The 21912-nt window shown below is 45.3% G+C and overlaps 1 protein-coding gene across 2 annotated transcripts in view; it reads right to left on the reverse strand.

Annotated features, from left to right (window-relative positions):
- Positions 1–20416, reverse strand: part of TSPO (translocator protein) — a 59393-nt gene extending 38977 nt beyond the window's left edge. The window contains exon 1 of one of the 2 annotated variants that reach the window (XM_085652474.1): positions 20262–20416. The gene's annotated coding sequence lies outside the window, so the exon portion shown is untranslated. Of the gene's footprint in view, positions 1–18684; positions 18812–20261 lie in introns of those variants that run through there. The other variant, XM_085652475.1, reaches the window with a different exon arrangement.
- Positions 20417–21912: the final 1496 nt, after the last annotated feature.

Consider the following 21912-nt stretch of genomic DNA (forward strand, 5'->3'; position numbering starts at 1 on the left):
TTCTTGTTACTCCTTCCGATGGGTCAGCTTGCTCAGTGAGTTATCTGTCAGTACTACATAACTTCCAGGTGACGTTTGGAGTACTGCGACGGAAGACTCAGCTCCATCTACCGTAAAATAAAATCAGCAGCCTCAAACTGAGTACTGACATCTGTAGGTTCCAGCACATTAAAACAGTATAAAGCGCTACATTAAAGCCAGGTTATCAGTATACCTCCGTCCTTTGTCGCCCAGCACTAAGTAGTTAATTTGTCTAATTAATGGAGGTCCAGAGTTTGTTAGACCGGTGCTGAGAGTGCCCTTTCACCAAGCAAGATGCCACCATCCGCTCACGCACCAGGGCACTCCTGGGAGAAGCAGGGCGTCTGGGCACCTGGCCCCTGGCAGGGCCTCCTCTCTGCCAGCCTGGGCTGTCAACGGCTGAACTTGTGACCCCAGACGTCCTTCCCCAGCCGAAAGTCTGCGCACTTGCATTTTGCTTCCCCCTCCCCAATTACACTGTACTTTACACCCCTGGAGGGGCGCCGTGCGAATACCGGTACTTGTCAAGGGTGTCGGCTGGTACCATACAAGCTACCTTCCGAGAGGACTTTCCTCCTCAAAGCACAACTTTTCCTACCGTTGCTGCCCTGCTATTAAAAGAAGAAAAAAGACTGGCGCCGAGTCCTAGGTGCCCGCTCGACTTTTATCATTCACTGAGCTCTTGTTCGGCCTGTTCTTGGCAAGCGTCAGTACCTGCCTCACAGGTCTATCAACAGTGTAAAATCTCCGCTGAATGGAGCTGTTCCACTTTCAAAATATTTGTGAATGCGTTAGCTACTTGTTAATATTAACTTATGAGGGAAAACAAAGGGGAGCCGGTAGTTTGTTCCAAATTTAGCAGGTGATAAGGGCGAGTGTTTTCTTTCTCTAAATAGCAGCTCTAGGTTGGACCGGTGTGTGAACTAGATAAGAGGCGAAGGAGGGCCGACTGCGGGGGCAAAGTTCTGAAGTGGTGAGAGTTAAGTCTGGTGTTTTATATGCCTCGGGCTGCTGTGTGGGGCTGGGACCCCGAGTGGTGGACTGGTTTGTAGAGAGAGTGGGGGTATCCCCGGCAGGCCCCCCCAAAGGCCTGCCCGGGAAGATACCGAGTCTCCAGTGGGCCAGTCAGCCTTCGGCATAGCCCCCTTGTGGCCCCATATCATATGGGACACCACCTGTCACTTATGTATTTTCAGTCAAAGGCACTTTGAATGCGGGGGTTTTGCAGCACCCTGTGTAGAATGGAGAACGTGAACATATGAATGCAGCACGCGGCTGTCTTAGAAGCCCAACGTGGTTGAAGGTGACACACCTGACCTACGCTTTGGAAGCCCTCTCCCCTACATTGGCATGACCCCTCCTTCCTTCCCCTCTGAAAACCGGGACCTCCCTTACACTAGTTACTTAACATGAAAGGACCCCTGAATCAGATACTGACAGCCCTCACGCCGCGCCTCCCACCCAGCGCAGAAAGATCCCTAACCCGAGAGCCTCCTGACACCGAGAGCCGGCAAGATACCGAGAGCTCCCTGCCTGAAGCCGAGATCCCCCTAACACCGAGTGCCCGGCACTCCAGACCCACACCTCCCCCAAAATTTAATGGAGCCCCTGACACCAAGAGGTCGATCTACATTGTCACCAGACCCAGCACTGACACCGATGACCCCTCACACAAAGGGCCCACCGAATACACAGAGCTACACTTACACCAAGAGCCCCCTCACCCTGGGAGGTTTTGTGCTCCCTAACACTGAGAGCCCACGAGAGAGTGTGAGCAAGAGAGGGTGAGACACCCCTCCCCCACACACACACAGGTTACAATCTCCCGATGCCGAGAACTTCACTGGCAGTGGCAGCCCCTCACACTGAGCTGTTGGGTCCCCTAACACGGAGAGCCCCATCCACACCCAGATCTCTTGACACAACCCCCCTGCCCCCAACACTGACCCTGGGAGGCTATCCCCCCCCATACCGAGAGCCCCTGATTCCAGAACTCCTGAACCCCTACAGTCCAGGAGAGCGAGGCAGGATCCTGCAGCACCTGCGCCCCCCAACTCCTTCAAGGCTAGCCCCATGCAGCCAAAGACTGAGGAATATCTGTGAGACATGGGAGACGGGGGGGGGGCAGGGGGGGGGAGGCGCTCATTACATTCTGCATTCTATCATCAAACTGTGATGTTAGGGCCTCCTCACACGCTGAGCTTACAGGCCTCCGTCACCGAGGGCCTCCTCATACCCAGAGTTCACTGGTCCCCTGTACTAGAACTACTGACATCGAGAGTTGCTGACACCCAGAACCTCCCAACACTGAAGGTTAAGCGCACTCCCATCACCGACAGCCCCCATGCACACACTGTGAACAGTCGCGTAATGCAAAATGACGCTCCACCCCCCCTCCTGCAGAATGGGATGGGAGATCCCCAGACTCTCATATCTCATAAATCTCCCATAGGCTTGGGATGAATAGCCCCCCCCCCCTTTGAAGGGTTGGGGGCCCAGGAATGGATGGCCCCATGCCTGCTGTGCAGGGGCAGCGTGCTCCTGCCTTACGCCCCTGACTGTGAGAAATGCCCAGCTCCGCGCACCGTCTTCTCCCGCCCCGAGGTCAGCCCAGGCCTGGAGAGAGGTCTGGTCGCCGCCGCAGCCAGCAGTGACACGCTGGGCTTCACGGTGGCTGAGCTCAGTCAGCTTGATTCGCGGCACACAACCCAATGAATTAATAAATAGCCCTGGCTTCACGGCTTTTAACTCTGACAATACGGCTCAAGCTGCAATAAGAGACAGGCTTACCCGCGAGACTCTAATCGCACACTTGCAGCTGCCTCGGCATTCCGGTGTCTGTCTCTCTCCCGCTCACTGTCTCAGAAGTTCCTTCTGACCTCAGTGGGTGGATAGCGTCCCACCAGGTCAGAGGTGGTTTGACCTTTCCTTTCCTGACCGAAGACCGCTGACCATACCATGAAATCCATTTTGCTTTTAGGTCTCGGCCTGGCGAAAAGCAGCGCATGCGCTGCCCTGCCATGCAGAGGCCTTTTGGAGTCGATACGATTCCAGCGTGCACGCGGGGAGATAAACGAGACAGAAGATGTGCACGCAGGGATTGGCCCCTTTACTCGCGGCGTGAGACGGAGGCACTATATTTCGCCGCTTTAAAGGCAGTCCACGCGTGCATATCTTCTGTCCATCCCATGACGGGCTGCGCTTGTTTACAAGTACGGCATAGCTAGAATTAACTATGACTATTTGCTAGCATACAACAGTCATAACTCAAAGGGCAGGAAACCGGGTCCACAGACAGTGGTGAATAAGCATATTGGACCCCTGGGGAGTTGATAAATAGCAGAGTTTGAGTGTTACATCTGTAACCTCCGAGTATATATTTTCTGTGCTATTGAAGACTTTAGTAATAATACTGCTTATAGAGCACTTCTGCCAGCTGTTGGTTACAATTAGAGGCTAGGAAGTTAATCATTTTAAATATTTCTAAAAGAGCTAAACTCGACGTAATCAGAGCCCACAGGCACTCAGAATGGTATCAGAGGGCATGCCGTCAGATGTGCTAGACTTGTCTGCCATTTAGGGTTATTGCAAGTTAGTGCTGTGGACTATGGAATGGAGAACAGCTTTCTGTGATCGCTCATCTGTCATTGACCGTGTGACAAAACTAGAGAAAGAGCCTTTAGATTGGCATTAGGTACACTGTAAGCTCTGTCCGTGCACCTAAAATCCTTTTTAGGTCTCGGCTAGCGAAGGCTGCGCTTGCGCAGTCTCGCTCGCGAGATTTAACGTTTTTTAGTACGGGGCTTGAACCCGCCCCTCTTCTCCATTGGCTGGCTTCTTAAACGGAGGCCAGCCATTGGAGGAGAGGGGCGTCTGTCCATTTAAGCCCCGTCTTTTTCGGATTCGGGGGCGTGTTTTTTACTTTCTTTCTCTCCTCTAGAATGTAAAAATTCCAGCCAATGGGAAGAGAAGAGAAAGAAAAACACGCCTCCCAAACCGAAAATGCCGCTGCGTTTCTCCGAGGCATTTCTGCTTGACCTCGGAGAAAGGCGGTGGTGTTCATGGAACGTAAACCGGTAAAATAGTAAGATCATTGGTGACATCAGCTTACCAACCACTCAAAAAATCCTATCGAAAGACTGACTGTGTATACATATATGATCTGATGTGGGCTGCATTGGATTTTCGACGTGCCTAAAGGCTACTATTAATGTTTTTATTTACTGTCAGTGCCATAACACATTAACAAACAGCAGAAATTGACATTGTCAAAGCACAGCAGTTACGTCCTCAAACTTCACGTGTCCTGGGAAATGTAAAACGTGACCATATTTTTTCATATTTTATTAAATTGGGTGAGTTTAGTTTATGCTGAATAGAGAGCGTGGTCTGTTCTCTATTAAACTGTGGCTATAAGATGCAAATGTCTACAAAAATCATACCGTAAGTGACATTAACTGATGCCCATTTTCCCCTTATTTGGAGGTGGCCGGTAAAATGTGGGGAAAAAACACCTCAATGAGAACTACAGTTACCTTTTGAAAATCCTCCATTTCCACTTCGCCTCACCATTTTCTGGAACAAGCGTAATTTGTGGCTGACTTCTTTTAGAACTGTTCGCGTTCGATTTCAAACTTGGGTAAGGAGTTCACCTTTCTCATAACTGCTCAGATCCCTGAAAATGTAATTAAGACTGGAGTTTGCGCCTTCGCCTTCACTCCCATGACTCAGCTTCCCCCCTGGTATCCCCCTCCCGCTCCCCACCCCCTTCCGTAAATACCACACCTGCCTCTTAATTTCAAATGTCCTTAATATCTGCAGAAGCATGCACAAGGAATATCCCTTCCCCCCCCAAAAACAAAAAATCTGGTCCGGCACGTGCAGCCCTTACAAAAAGAGGATTTTAGTTCATGACTACGGAGTTAGTGCTTGAAGCATTTGGAAAGGGAGAGGCTGTCTGACTGAAATGGTTTTTGTGCACGAGACAGAATGCCTTGAAGTGAATGCACTCTTGAACTAGGAACCAGTGCAATGAGGACATGGCTGAAGGGGACAGAGGCGTATTTTCTGAGTTTCATCAGCCCCCCTAGGTTCTCAAATATCTGCAAGTTAAATATTTGAAGACTTGGGCAAGGTCAGGAAATTTGTAATTTCATAAATTAAAGAGCAGTGTCCGATGCAAGCACATCTTCAGTTTCATTTTGTTTATCTGCATCGGTTTAGTTTTCTTTTCATATTTTCAATAAAAAGTCTAAAGAGTAATGGTATCTCGTTTACAGTAGGAAGAGAACTTTCAGTGTGCATTTTTGTTCCTCGCATTTTTGTTCCTCGTGCTCTTACACACCCAGAGTTCACAATTCATAGCTGCTTCCATGTATTGTATAATGTCTGACCCCAGCACTGTCACGTCCCTTTCTGCTTTGGAGACTTACACGGATTTGCGAGGCCAAGCACAACAACTTCAAGAGGACAACACGCCCACCGTTTGCACGGTCCCCGAAATGATGCATTTGACAACGTCTATGTCTAATGCGTGTTTTCCTCAGATGTCACTTTAAATTTACATTTTTATTTTACCCATTAGTTTTATAGGTCGAATTAAGGGACTTCAAGGGATATGCATGCAGTGTGGAAGTTGTACTTTAAATATTGTTTTCCAAGAATATCAGGTTTTTTTTTAATGTTATTTTTTTTTTTAAGTGAAGTGTGTATTGAGGTTGGTGGAACTGATAACAGAAAATTCAAAGTTGTTAATGGAGCCAGGAGAGAGGGGCTGTGGTTGGATACAAAATCTATCACCGTTCATCCTTGTTGTTGGCTCTATTTTCACATCACAACCCGGCTGTGCCAGCTAAAAACATGCTGGGATGCCTTGAAAGATGGATCAAGATTGAGGTAGCTCCTCAGGGCTTCACTAAAGTTTATGATTCAAACAGTGCACATAGAGTACCAGTGAAACAAGCTACCTCTGGCAACCCACCTAGACTGGTAGTTGCAAGGATACTAGAAGACAGAGAAATAATCATGCACAAAGACAGAGAAAAGGGCACCTTCACAGTCGAAAATAAATTGGTACATATCTTCCCAGACAAAATGGTGGTGGTGAAACATTGGTGAACATCCTCTACGGAGGTAGAGGAGTGCCCAAAATATACCAAAAGGAAGTATATCCTTCTCTTTCCAGCTAAACTGATGTCCATAGCAAACAAAAAAGTAATGGTCTTCACAGACCCCAGTGAGTTAGGACACTGGATCGAAACACAAGGAGGAAACCGGTCCGTTCTCACAGAGAACAAGAAGAGGCAGATGGAGGGAGAAAGAAGCGGCGATTGCAATAGTCAGCCCCCACCTCCTCAGGAAGATGCCACAAAGCCCTAGGGCCACAAAGCCCTAGGGCAACATCCCCCGTCTTATATGAAGATAAATCAAAAACTGATCAATTGCATTTTGTGGGAGAGGCACCACCAACCCTCACACCAAGAACTGTAGATGACTTACAATGAAGCGAACTGAACAACCCCAAGGTGTTATCGATTGGGAGGTCGACCTAGAACTCCTACTTAAAATGATCAAGCAATAAATTATACAGTAATGAGACTCAGTACCAGGTCAGCAAACGTGTAGTTGGTGGTGGGTGGCCACAGAGAAACGATAATGCAACCAGACACTCCCTGTACTCCCGAGCAGAGTGCTGACTCAATTTAAGTTAATGTTTCATAGTTTGGCGGAGTGCAGTTACACTACTAGCCTGGAGAATGGGAATTGAGGCAACTGTTTAAGGGCCATGGTCTACATAAGAAGAATGTTCAATGTTGGTGACTCAAGTGGCATGACAGTTAAACACATATTACAAAACAAGAAGGGAGTATGCTTCAGCGCAGACAGAGAGAGCAATTGATCACCACAGAATATTCTTCCTACACTAGAGGGGCCCTAATCTGGATCAGGCATGGTACACCATTCACACCCTCCGACTCACATGAATAAGGAAGGCAAATATACATTGATCAGAGGTTGGCTGGACTGTAGGGGGAGGAGATTATAATGGGCAGCATATACTCTCCCAACACAGAATAATCAGACTTCATTTCAATATATATACAAGAAATTGGGCTCATGGCTGCTCACGATTCTGCTGTGATGGGACTGTAACTGCATGTCAAATGTGAGACTGGACTGTCCACACCCACCGATTCCAGAAACTCAAGCAGAAAACACACTAGGAACTAAATGACACATGGAGACAAATACATCTGGGAACTCTGGAATACTCATTCAACTCAACGGTCCATGCATGTTAGATTGGATATGTTTGTACGATATACAGGATGATTTCCGACATTACAAATACTTATGCAAGATACTATCAGACCATAATTCAGTATTACAGAGTCTCATGTGGGGCCAACACACTACCTACCTGAATTATTACAGGACACCATGATAGAAGATAGAATCTAAAAGGAAGTTGCTACAGAAAGCAATCCAAAACTACACTGAAGAGAATGAGGGCATAGTCACAGATGTGTTTGAGGAATGGGAAAACCAACAAGCATTAACAATGCAATAGGTCTCGCCTTTCATTAAGTTAAAGCCATTTGCTTTGCCATACAATACCATTAGCAAAGCAAATGGCTTTAACTCAATCAAAGGCGAGACCTATTGCATTTTCAATGCTGGTTTGGTTTCTTCATGACAACAGAAAATGAATGGCTCTGATGCAAAGGGTGTTTTCTGCTAGCACTCTGGCATAATTATTGTGTTTTCCTTTTCAGGACTTCGCGGCTTTTCCTCTTGGTCTTGAACACAAACAATGTTTGCTGGAAGAAGTGCTTAATTTGTTCCTGCGGTTTCCGGTGCTTGGCACCAGTATTTAAATGTCAACACCGGGGCTTGTGACAGACTGCCACATTGTGACAGTCTGCCATATGGTGGCGCTGTCTGGCTCATTTAGAGATGACCATAACAACAGTCAATTATTGATTCACTACACAATAAAAACAAGCATTTGCATTGCAGTAGGTCTCGCATTTACACGAGTTTGAGCTATTGACATTGCAAACGACAATGCCTTTTATTTTTGTTTTTAAAACATAAATAAAAGGCATTGTGATTTACAATTCCAATAGCTTAAACTCGCGTAAATGCGAGACCTATTGCATTGCAAATGCATGTTTGTTGTTTACAAGCCCCCATACCGCGCTTTCACGTTAATAGAGGCCACGCCCCTTTATTTAGACAAGCCTTGTTTAAAGAAGAGTCCATGGACGCTATTAAAGTGAAATTGCGTCATGGGGCGCTTAAACCAATGTTTTTTTTTTTTTTGTAAGAGTGCCCCATACTGCAATTTTTACTTCAATTGCAGCCATGGACCTTTCTTTTAGATGCGGTTCATCTAAAGAAAGGAGCGTGCCCTCTAATAACATGAAAGTGCGGTATCGGGGCTTGTAAACAACAAAAATTTGCAATGCGATAGGTCTCGCATTTGCGAGAATTTAAGCTTTTGTCATTTACAATGCCAAAAGCTCAATCTCTCGTAAATGATAGACCAAATTTAATTGCAAATGCTTGTTATTTTCTCAAAAACTACTTAACGAATTTACAACAAATCAAGCAAACTTCTAGTATAGTTCTGGTTTCATGCCAAATTTCAAATCAGTATTTTTGCTGCAGCCAAGAACAAAGTTTCATGTGGGAGCTAAAACTGTAATCGCTCACTTTCCAAACCTCTCTCCCCCACTCCCATCCCCCCCCTCCCTCCCCCCAGTTTAATCATTCCTCACTTCCAGGTGGATCTGCAAAAAATTTGATATGCTGAAACATAGCCACTTTAGCTATTTGGCTGGAAAGTTTAATGCAGATTTGTCAAAAAGACACCATATTTGAAAGCAAAGCAAAAGTCGCCTTTTCAACACAAACTCAGACCTAACCACGAATACCCAGTTGCCATCACCAACTCTGTAATACAGGAAACGAAATAATAGTCTATTTCAATCATAATGAAGGAGTATATTCCTTTATTTGCTTTTTGTACCAAATTACTTTTAGGGGCTCCAGAATGGTGGAGTGAAAGGTCACTGTGACCTCAAGTGATTTGCCTATGATAGCACAATTCAGTTAAATGGGTAGGCAGGATTTGAGACTGTTTTCCAGACACTGGGTATTATCTTCTCCTATATCTAGTTTGATACCAAAAAGTAATGACTTGTGCTTAATGGGTTTTCAAGAAATAAATGTGTGCAGACATGCAGAATAGTTAATAGTACAGAGTCACAAGGTGTATTTAACAACTTTCTTGAAACACGGTAGATGAAGCAAGCAGGATTCATTCTTAAAAAGGTCAAATGGCACAACAGAATTAAATGTTGGACATTGCTGTAGGTCAACTTGGCAAACAGCAAGTAGTAACAAGCATTGGCAAAGCCAAAAGGTTTCACTTACCTGAGATCTGTTCGCTTAGTCTATGTTTTCTTATATGTTGCACAGTAGTACGAGCTGCTGTGCAACATGGCTTAAAGCTTTTTAAAAAAAATCAATTTTAAGAACTATGACATGGCCAGAATTGACCATGCCGTAGTACTTTTTTCTCCATTAAGTCATGTTGTATAGCAGCCCGTGCTGCTGTGCAATATGTCTTAGAAGAGCAAATGAGAGGGGCTAGGGGAGTAGTGCATCAAGCAGGGCAAACAAAATGATGGAGGGAGGCGAACAAAGACCTGACAGTGGAGGGTGGGGCAAACAGAACGGACTGCTGGAGAAGGGCGGGGTGGGGTAAAAAAGGAATGGTATGGTCACTTCAAGAGTTATTATTGTCATTGTAATCTGACTCAGTGCAATGAAATATGATGCCCATGTTAAGTGCTTTAATGCACATGGGCATGTCTCAATGCCGTACTACACTATATTTTAAGAACTTCAAGGAGCTAGACAGCGCTTTATTCCGACGGTTCAGCTGGTAGCCCGGCATCGCGCTCAAGGCTCAATATGCTGCGTCGGTCAATAGGCACGTTGCCGAGTGGACAATGTATACCGTCTTGTGAGCATAAAGGCTGTGTCGTCAATGGTTACCTTCATTGATACCCGCACAGAGGAGTCTAGTGAGCATTAATTGTTCCATAGTCTTCCGTGACTGGAGGGGGAGAGAGCAGCCGTCTTACACCAAGGACTTGCACTAGGCACCGAAGAGAGCATGGAGTGGGGAAACCAACCAGAAGGTAGGGGTAATGATCATATACATAAAACGAGAAAAACAGCGATCCAGTCCGAGTACAGAGATGGCAGGGGGAAGAGGATAGACACCTAGCAAGATCTAAGGAAGAGAGAAAGTGGGAGGGGGGGGGGAAGAGGAGGTGCCGTGCAGAGAGAGGAAGAGGAGGTGCAAGAAGAGGCAACGATAGGCAGAGGTAGGCGCCGAAGTCGAGAACATGGACTAAGAAGGCAAGAAATATGTAGGAAGAGGAAAGTAGTAGCAGAAGGGGAACAGTCAGGCGATGGAGGGATGCATGGAGAGAGTAGTAGTGGATTTAAAATGGGGACAGGGTGGTAGAGAGCAAGAAACGGGAATGAAGCACAGATGAGGACACAGGAGAGGGCAGAAAGAAGGCAGCTAAGTTAAGGCTCAGAAGATGAAGGGAGTGACAGTAGATGAGCCAGGAGGAGGTTGAAATATGATGCCCATGTTAAGTGCTTTAATGCACATGGGCAATGTATGTGCGATATAAACAGAGCAACAACAAAAACAAGCATTGGCATAGCCAATAGGTCTCGCTTTTGGGTCCTTGTAAGTGTTTAGTTATCCAGCACTATACCCTTGGTGCAACATCAACTGTTGCATGGCTAAACACTTATAAGGTCCCAAAGACCTATTGGCTATGCCAATGCTGTTTTCCTTCTTATGATCCATTTTTCTAACTCCAGCATTGATAAATGGGAACGTATCTAGGTAAAAAAATGTATGGCCACAAAGTCTCACAAAATATGCAAATTTCACATCATGTGAATTTAACATCACTTTAAATTTTGTGAGACTTTATAAGTGCAAAGTTTTGCTCATTTTTGTGCCTGCGGGAGTAGTTTATGTATAATTAAGAAATAGACCTTGCACATGACCGTAAAACTATAAAATCAACAAAGTGACACATTGCATATGCGTTGGATAAATAAAATGCAGTTAGACAAGGATTGTGGATCTGCTATGAAAGTTTTGTAGTTACATTACATCGGAAGGAGGTGCACTGACAAACAGTTGTCATTTGCTGCACGTTGCAGAAGCTGCAGTTCTCAATACTTCTAGCGGTATGCAGATGGGAAGCAACAGACACTGCTAACCACAGACCCGAATCCTGCGCATGAAAGACCAGTACCCACCTGCCAATCTGAGAACAAAAAGCAATCAAAAGACCACTCAGATTTTTACATGGTAAATGAGAAAGTAAGTACCAGATTAATTACCATCAGCACACAGACATGCCAGACTCCTTATCTTTGCAGCTGCCATTTTGTGGTTAGTAATGAAACAAGGTATGGTTACCTACTACCTGAGCTGATGCAGTCACAACAGCAAGTTTACAGGATATGAAACCATTAAACTTATTAGGTTGAACGGTTCTGGCTGACTACAGGGTCCGTTTTCAAAAAACACATTTCCATTTAACTCAATGCTGTACTACACTATATTTTAAGAACTTCAAGGAGCTAGATAGCGCTTTATTCCGACGGTTCAGCTGGTAGTCCGGCATCGCGCTCAAGGCTCAATATGCTGCGTCGGTCAATAGGCACGTTGCCGAGTGGACAATGTATACCGTCTTGTGAGCATAAAGGCTGTGTCGTCAATGGTTACCTTCATTGATACCCGCACAGAGGAGTCTAGTGAGCATTAATTGTTCCATCGTCTTCCTTGACTGGAGGGGGAGAGAGCAGCCGTCTTACACCAAGGACTTGCACTAGGCACCGAAGAGAGCATGGAGTGGGGAACCAACCAGAAGGTAGGGGTAATGATCATATACATAAAACGAGAAAAACAGCGATCCAGTCCGAGTACAGAGATGGCAGGGGGAAGAGGATAGACACCTAGCAAGATCTAAGGAAGAGAGAAAGTGGGAGGGGGAAGAGGAGGTGCCGTGCAGAGGGAGGAAGAGGAGGTGCAAGAAGAGGCAACGATAGGCAGAGGTAGGCGCTGAAGTCGAGAACATGGACTAAGTAGGCAAGAAATATGTAGGAAGAGGAAAGTAGTAGCAGAAGGGAAACAGTCAGGCGACGGAGGGATTTAAGGTGGGGACAGGGTGGTAGAGAGCAAGAAACGGGAATGAAGCACAGGTGAGAACACAGGAGAGGGCAGAAAGAAGGCAGCTAAGTTAAGGCTCAGAAGATGAAGGGAGTGACAGTAGATGAGCCAGGAGGAGATTGCGAGATGGGAGAGAGGGGGAGACAAGACAGGGAGAGTGAAGGAGAGAGGCAGGGAGTGACTCAGAGAGGGGGTATGAAGCAAAGGGTAAGGTAAAGTGCCCGTTTACTGCAAATGCTTGTGATACAGGCGGTGCTCAGAAAGACACTGATCTGCTCTTACCTGAACAAGACGTGCCATCGCGTGACGCGCTCTGTGGTGGGGGAGGAGCGTTGAAGCGCGAGCAAGCAAGACAGAGAGGCGGAGCGAGGCGCGTGCGCTTGTGCGCGTAACAGCACGCTCTATGCCTCACAAAAAAACGTAGTTTGCTTTTTTGAAACCCACTAACTAACGTCTCGCCAGATCAGCGCATGCGCTGCCTCAGGCGAGACCTAAAAAGCATCATACGGGGAGGTTTCTTTGTAATCCAATGCTGCAGTTAGATGGCCAGCCGGTTTCACAAAATATTATCACATGATAGAGGCCAGAAAGATGCATCATAGGCTGCAGTTTTAACCTGGTGACTAAATGGCTTTTAGCAACAGTAGAAAACTCCATTGCTTCTCACATAACGCAGATAACCAACGCCTATAGGTAATTCGGAGAACTGCTTTAATCCCACGGACTCGCTCAATGGAAATATTACTTTCCCAAAATAATACAAGCATATAGAAACATTCGGGTGGTTACAGCTCAAAAAGTAACAAGCAATTGGGCGTCCCCGTCAGGGACAGAGCTACATTTAGTTCTGCAAGTGCAGTGACACCGGACTCGTGCATGTTAACAGCCATCTAAACTTCAGTCATGGCACAAATATACATAAGCTGTTGGAATTACTTTGTGACACTGCATAACATTTCCACGCCTACCGCAGGGGGGTAGGGTCTAGTACCACCACTCCCATGAATGCACATAATTTTGCCCCCTAATGCAGGTAGTTGAACATAACCTGGAGCGCGGGCCCTGCACACTGGCACCATCCCAGTGGCGACCCACCCCATTATCTCAACAAGCCTTAAAAATGGGTAACCCTGCCTTGGTCACACATAACCCGGACTGAGCATTTCCTATGGACCATGAAGTGTACACCTCTACATCTTCAGGGCTAGCAGTCTGGGTTCTCCACCCAAGCGTAGCAGCAAGAATACATGTTTAAGCATCACTTTAGAATGACAGTACTCATCATATACAGCCAGACACCCCAGCAGGCATGTCTGGCATCATAACCCCACTGTGCTTATGACATCACCTTACACAGGTACTCCACAATACACGTGACCTTCAGTCCCTCTAAAAGAAATAACTTTAGTAAATGCAGTTCTGGTGCAATTACACCTCTTCACCTCCAGGGGGATGCCCTTCGCCAGACATCCCCAACAAAATGCTTCATCATTTGGCGCACTTCTCAAAACACCTCCAGCTGTAGAACCCAAAGTTCCAGCCCAGGAAATGTTAATATGCTGGCTGCACCCTTGAGGGGTTATTCTTTTCAAATCCCCATGAGACTTAAGGGGGACATCCATTTTCGTGCTGGGCAGACTAAAAGAAAGCAAGCAAACGAGAGTGACGTGGGAGTCAACCAATGGTAAATAAAGATAAGTAATGGGAGGATTCTAAGCTCATTTTAAGACCTTTTTAGGTCTCGCCTAGTCACAGCATATACTGTCTCTTCAAGATATGCTGTATCTTCTCTATGGGCTTTCATCATGTCCATCGATTTCATTTGTTCCTTCCTGTACCTATCTAAATTCCTTTCTTTTAAATTGCTGAAAATCTGCTATTTGTCACGCCTTCAGGTGTGTTTTTCATTTTCATGGCTACTGCCAGTGTTACATGTCCCACCGACTCTTGTTTACTTTTGGTTTGCTTAGCACACTCTTTTTTTCTTTGAGTTAATCCCGTGTAGTCTAATGTGAGCTTTATTTTGTTTCGGGCAGTTTTATTAAAATGTGGGCTTTTCTTCCTCTACACATTCACCCGATCCCATACATGTTCACTCGAAGGGAGTTTGACTACTGCCGTAGTATGGTTCGGCATTTGTAATTTTGTTTCCGTTCCTTATGCGTTTCAAATCGCCATTGTTTATTTATATCTATATTTTTAATGGTAGGCACAGGAGAGCAAACGCCGCGACTCGAACATGGTTCGCCAGGTCCTAAGTCGGCAGCTATTTATGTTACGTCACATCCTCTCCATTTAGGACTCAAGCAGAGTATTTGTTATTGAGCTGCGTTTCTCATGCACATTTCTCAGCCTACGTTGCTGCCTGGCCCTTCCACTTCCATGCCCTTAAAAAAGCTAGGGTGCGCTGAGCTGAGACCTCGCATCTCACAACATAAACTCAGCATGCGACTACTTTCGCCTGGCTGAGACGCTGCTCTCTGAGATGGGGCGGGCTAAGAAAAAGCTCTCCGTCCTGCCTAACCCGCTCAGACCTCCGTTTCTCTCAGCTTGGTCCAGTTAGTTACTTTCTGGCTTAGTGGGTTCCTGTGGCGAATGCCCACATCCACACATTCTCTGAAGGAGCATAGTGGCCCCAACAACCCCATGGTGTGGGAGGGTAAGGCATGCCTCGGCCCAGCCCACTGTAAGGTTGGAGAACCAGGCATTCGCCAACCCTGTAAAATATTCATGCTTGGCGTCCGTAATGACAGCTTTATTAGTGAGGATACGAGCCGGGGTGTGACAACCTGTGGTGCGCAGCCAATTATTTTATGTAAAGTTGTTGCCTCAATGCACTGCGCGTTCAACTTAACTTGCATTTATACTGGAAAATTATTTTGCTGTGACTGCATATGTTATCAGATCCTATTCTTATGTGACTAAGCTTGTGCTGTAATCCCAACCGCCTCAGTACAGAACATGTTATGTTAAATCTTAGTGTGATCATAAAACTTGTAATTGGTTGGAGGGGTGGTATAGAGTTTTGTTTTTGTATGGTCCATTCCTGCCTGTCCTTTCGAGATGTTCTCATTTGCTAGTTGCTAGGAGGCCTTCTTTCTGGGGAAATCTGTATTTTTCGCCATACCTGCAGGTTTGATTCCATGAGATTTGTAGAGTTTACTTGGTTGGTCTGAAGGGGTGTGCAGTGAACTGAGGTTTGGGGGCAAACAGAGTCCTGATTTGCTGCATAATTCCAACTTAAGTAACCAACGGATGTGCCTGTTTCATGCACTTTGGTTGGGCAAAAGCTGAGGCTTTCAGTGGACCTCCAGATGGGATTCTAGCTGTCACAAATCACTAATTCCTGCAAATGCAAACATTGTCTCAGCAGCAGCTGCTCGAGTGGGTACGGTGAAGAATCAAATCGAGGTTGCTGTGCTTGACATATTCAGACGAGTGGGTATGAAATGGTGTGTATCTTCCCGCCATCAAATGTCCTCTGTAGACAGAGTTGCTTATAGGAGGCGCACGTCGAAGGTACAGTTCTGGTATTGTTTTGCTCTTTTTGTTAGACAGCATTTTATGCCCCAGAGACCAGCTCTATATGTTATCCACCGTTGACTCCCCTGCAGGTCGTTGTTTACCTTGGCACAGCCATGTTTGTCACGAAGGTGCACTAATGTAGCAACCTCATTGTGTGCATGTTTTGGCCGTTTCTGTGCCTGTGAAATCATGTAAGAGTGGTGTGCGTGTTTAGGATCTGCATAGGGGACTAGTGAGACAAACCTGAACCAGGTCAGTTATATGGTACACAGCCTTAGAATGGTTGCCTAAAACGGGGAAGTAAATTTTATTTTTATACCAGTTTTTTCTAGGTCAGACTCTTAACCAAGGTTTGTAAAGTAGATAATGTGTGTTTTTAGAGAACATAATATGCTTGCACTCTGTTTTTTTTTTTATTGGACTCCATGCACCCAACAACTTTCCCAGTAGTAACAATATTCATGACAAAAACAAACAAGCATTGGCATAGCCAATAGGTCTCGCCTTTGGGACCTTTTAAGTGTTTAGCCATGCAACAGTTGCATAACTAAATACTTATACGGTCCCAAAAGTGAGATCTATTGGCTATGCAAAGCGGCCGTGCAGCTGCGAAAGTGATCGCGATCAAACATCAAAGCGACCGTGCGGCCGCGAAAGCAAAAGTAATCACGGTAAAGCGCGGTGCGCGTGCCCGCGCCCATGCACTGTAGCTCTAGGTTGGCCTGGTAGCACTTTTTGGAGCCCTCTCAATAAGTCTCGCCAGACCAGCGCATGCGCTGGGTCAGGCGAGACCTAAAAAGGACTGCCAGACAGTGCCGTACCCGTTGGCTTTACCAATTCTGTTTTTCTTTTTCCTTGCTCTTGCTAAGGGAATGGTGTCAACCCCGCATCACTTCTGTAAGCCACCAGCATTCAAAAGGATCTCACCAAATTGGACGCTGGTTAGATGCTGGGTTTGTTGTACTTTTTTTTTTTTTTTAGATGGTCCTGTGCCAGGCTGGCATAATAATAGGCTTAACATATCCTTCTTACATAATGTAAATTTTAGGGCCACCTTAGAGGCTCTGAGGTTTTAGCTACAGGTGCCTGTTCTTGTAGGAGTTTCCTGTTTCAGTTTTTCTGTGCTTACAACTTTGTTGGTTAATGTTTTTAAAACCATTGCAATATTATTGCTAAGGGTTTTTTCTTTTAACAAGCTCCGTGCTTCGGTGCAGTCCCATGTATTGGGAGCATGTTTCAGCGGGCATCGTATACAGCGGCTACTTATTTGGGTAAGTAAGGGAACAGTATGCCAAAATATTCTCATTTTTTAAGCCTTTGCCTCCGATATGCAATCTCACACACTTATTTTGTTTTACTAAGTGTTAAGGCACTACATAAAGGATGTAGGGATTAGTTGTCTGCAAGTTGTCCTTTTATACTTTTTTTTTTACTTGTCTACCTTTAATGGTGCAAAAAGCAGTGGTACCAGCATGCTGCACAGAAAATGGACACATTCTTTAAGGTGCAGCCCTTTTGCTGTTTCTTACACACACACACACCCCACACTATTTTCATGCACAAAACTATTCACTCTTTCTTTCACATCCAGTGTGTAGTATTTGTATAGCTCTTCAATTCTTGGCAGCACAGCACCCAGGATGTGCTCCATTGCTAAACACTTATAGGATCAAAAAGGCGAAACCTATTGGCTATGCCAATGCTTGTTTTCATTACAAGGGATTTCGCAAGTACAGCACAAGCGCTGAGCAGGCAAAATCTAAAAATGCATATAAGCTGTTTCTTGAAGTACAAAGTTGTGGGCCAAATGTGCTATATGTACAGAAAACACTCCCAGCATCCTATAGAAATCTATATCAAAGGTTAGTAAAACAAATAGGCCACAAAGAGTATGCTCTCAGGTTGCAGGCAATGCTGCAGCTTGAGAATGGTTTGCATTTAATCTGCTTTCACAGTGGAAGAGTTTCACACAGATCACACGTTTGCATTTGCGCAGCATGGACACACCCACCTATAATGCCTCAGTTATCTTCATTTATCAAATACAAAACAAGAGCCAGTACTGACGTTGCTTCGGACAACGATTATCTTATGTTCGTGGCCATGGAACTTATTTAGCGTGGTCACCATATATTTCATCATTCTTTTTTCAACTGATCATTATTTTTTTTTTATATCTGTCAGATGTAGGATGCTCCAAGGTTTAATATATAAATCATCATGATGACTACATGTCCCAGAATACATCTTTGTACACATTTCAGCAACAAAATGGCACTGTGACAGTTTCAGCGTAGGAGTCGAAACAGGATTGGACTGTTTTACAGTGTCATTAATAGTGATGGCTCTTCTCCAGAGATGCACATTTGGTCCCCCAATGATGCACTCTCTGGCCAAAAAAACATGACTAAAGTTCCATAGTCTAGCTAAACAATGGCCATGAACACTACATGTCCTAGAATGCATTTCAGTGAATTAACAAGTAACGCAATGGCCCATTTCAAGTTCCAGCCCATTAAGTTGCACAAGAATTGTGGGATTGGTAAAACTGTTGTCCAATCAGTTCCCAAATGCATCACATAATTAAGAGGTTTCAAAAGAAGTAATCTGGCATTGTTGGACTCACAGAAGCGACTGTTTGTTCTGCATGATCCACTGAAGGTAAGTGCATGCACGTTCTGATCAATCAATACAGAATGACATTGCTGGCAGCATTTCCTGTCATTTTGTTTGAACTTTGCTTTTATCGAACAGCCTTAGTAAGCTTAAGCAATGAACGGTTACAAATGCAGCAGCGGCTGCTACAGGGCAGGGGATGGGATTCAAAAGATGAAAAGGAAAAAAAATAAACTTACCTGCCGGCCGTCGCCTCTCCTCCGTCCTCTTCTTCGTTGACACAAGAACAGGAAGCACGACTCCCCTGCCAATCAGGACGCTGTTCAATTGGTCTGAGCGCCGTAGTTCGGCGCTCAGATGGGGACGGGAGCCCGGGCATGTTCCCCACCCAGGCTGTGCAACACAGCACAGTGGAGAACATACCAAGTGTGTATGACTAGTTGGCTGCCACAAGACAGCCGGCCAAAATGTAATTCGCACTTGAGCGTGCCACCACTCCTCCCCCTGCTCGGTGGGCAGTCCAGCCCACCCCGCCCCTACAGAGTATTGAAAAATAAAATAATAAACTGTTATTATCATTTTATTTTTCCTGTGGAGCGACATTCCTCCGCCTTAGTGGAGGAGCCGTCCCAGGGTGGAAATGGAGAGTTTTCAGGATAGTACTTTGTTAAGAAAGATCAGGATGGCACTTTTCAGAGGAGGTTTAAATGGGACTTTCATGAGAGGATATGTTTGGGGCTTTTGCCCCAGTGGGATGCCCAATGTGCCAGAGATTCAGTAAGCCTTCATACACTCGGATTCATGCACTGCCTTTGAAAATCTGAGTCCGGCCTAACTTTAAAACGGAGGACCTGACACAACAGAGTTTGATAACCACCAAAGCTGCAAGTTTATGGAAAACCATAAACTGTGTGTCTGTCTCACCACTTCTTCATGACCCACGCAATTAAGCACGAAGTCTAGTAATACAATAACTGCACTTCGGAGGTCCTCAACCACGACATGTAAACACTCACCACACAGGATCAAAAAATAAAGACAACGCAATCCCCAAAACACACCCTACAAAACGTGGATTGCTGCCAATGCAGACAAGCACTCAAGTGTCCAACAAAGGGGTAGTAAGCTCTAAATAAATTATGAAATACAATACAGGCACCAAAGTGGGTAATAATCTCTTACTTACAGCGCTTAGAAACGGGCGTTAAATAAAAATAGTTTTTATTAGCGTGTCATTCACCAGATGGACCGCTGAATTGTACCAAACCTCTAAAAAACATGTCCCTTAATTTAATTCCCAAATCTACTCTCCTCCAGGTGAGCAAAGATGCCGCCCACAATCACCGAAGCACAACACCGCGCAGAAGTTTGATGCCCAACAACAAAAACTAATTCTAAACTTAAATGCAGACTTATTTTGTGAAAGGAAACGTCCCCGCGCCTAGCAAGCAACTGGACGGTACCTAAGCCGGTGCTGTGCGTGCGGAAATTTGAATAGGTGTACGTGTATCATGCAGGGGCAGTCTTAGGGTGCAGAGGTTCCTAAACAAATCGGTATCCGTGTCGTCAGGCAGTGCTTGGGGACCGAGGACCCCGGGGCTGCAGCCCGCAAAGCGTGCCTTACATAAGAACCCGCCCTCTTTCATAACATCTGCGTTCGTGCAAAACGCCAGGGAGTTTACAAACTGCCCTGGCTGCTCAGTGAAGAAAAACTCCACCATGGAGGGAGGGCTTTATGCCAGTATCTTCCGCCGCTATAGTTCGTACGCCCAGTTCGAACTGTGCTCTGGTGCGTATATATATATATATCTGTTACCTCACAAGCAGCGGGTCCCGCGGTCCCTGGTGCGCCTCTCCGAGTTGGACAGGAAGTGGCACGTACAATACATGAGCTTCTGTGCGTTGGTTTCTGGACTTGCCCTTCCCAGACCCAGAGTGTCCCTGGAATGTAACCGGAAGTGAGCTAATCAATCGTTCGCACGCTATGTACGTTGGGTTTCCAAGTCACACCTTTTAAAAAGGCGTCCAAAAGACCGTTCTGTGCAACGTTAAGATAAGTGCATTATTGTTGATACCACTGAGGTCTGCATTTCTTCTCGTAGTGCTATGTTTCTGTAGCGCCTCAAACATGCTTGTTGTTACATATTAACTTTTCACTTCCACGATTTGGTTTGATTACTTCAGTCTTTGACCCAGCGTGTGCATACGTTGGCACTTTTACTGCTTATCAAAGGACATTAATTATTCTTCGGGTGGGGAGAATCTGCTTCAAGAGATTCACAAAATAATTATTTAACCATGAGTTTGGCCGGAAAACAAAGCGTTAAGATAAACCCTTTGAAACTGCCGCAGGGTGTTGAGCGAAGGCGTTAACTAAATACACATGCGCGCACCTGTGTGCTTTGCTGCTGTTCCTCAGTAGAAGCACTTTTTTACATAATAGAACTGAATTCTTCAAGCAACAGAATGTTTAACAGTTTATAGAGAGCCCATTTCCAGCTAAAATATGTGGAGGGACCAATTTCAAATTGACGTAAGGGCCCCATTCCTATGCCGGTCTCAATCCCAATCACAGTTTGCAATTTAAGAAATATAGAATTAAGCAAAATGATCGCACATCAAAAATATTATTCCCATCGCATGAATGCACCCGTTTTTATGGGTGACCATAATTCTGCCGCAGAACATATCGAGATCATTGGTGTCACATAGCCAGTGCTTGAAGTGGAAATGTAGAAGTGCACGTGCTCACTATTTAGAGTACCTGTTTGCACATGAGAAGTGCTGGCACTCTCCCATTAAATGTATTGCAACTGTGCTAAGATGTACAGGTTCACATTAAAGAAGTATTCAGCAGCGCCTGCATGTTGTCTGCTTTCTCTTCTCAGAAGCAATGTGCAGGCAGCGAGAAGAAAGGGGGGAAGGAGGTCTTTTTATTTTCGCCTCCAATGGGGCTCAAGCCAAAGGCCAAATTTAAGGGGCCATCAGCTCTTTTTTTCTTCAAGCATGATCCTGGCTACCAGCTATTGAAGCCTCACACCTAGATGCCAATGCAATGGAGCGGAAACAAAGGCGCACAGCATGAACTTGTTGGCACCTAAAGGACCGGCCAAAATGGTCTCTCAAATTAAACACCCCAATTTACAGAGTGATACTTAGAAATCCAGATGGTGCTTGACAGGTCGGATTGACCTTTGCCACCGTATTGTGAATGGAGCTGAAACAAAAACACAGGTCATTCATATGTAACCAACTGCCAGATTCTCAATATTCAGCCAATGATGAGAAGTTGAAGAAGATTTCAAAACCTTTATTTATCTTTAAGATTTAATAGGTTTGTTCATTTTATTTCAGATTAGTCCAATTTACAGAAATGACAAATAAAAAGTTGACTAGCGACAGCATAAATTAATGCAAAAAGAACTATTGATGGACAGAATGAAGAACAATGTCATACATTCACCCGT

This window comes from Triturus cristatus, chromosome 4_1, assembly GCF_964204655.1.
Source record: "Triturus cristatus chromosome 4_1, aTriCri1.1, whole genome shotgun sequence".
NCBI lineage: Eukaryota > Metazoa > Chordata > Amphibia > Caudata > Salamandridae > Triturus > Triturus cristatus.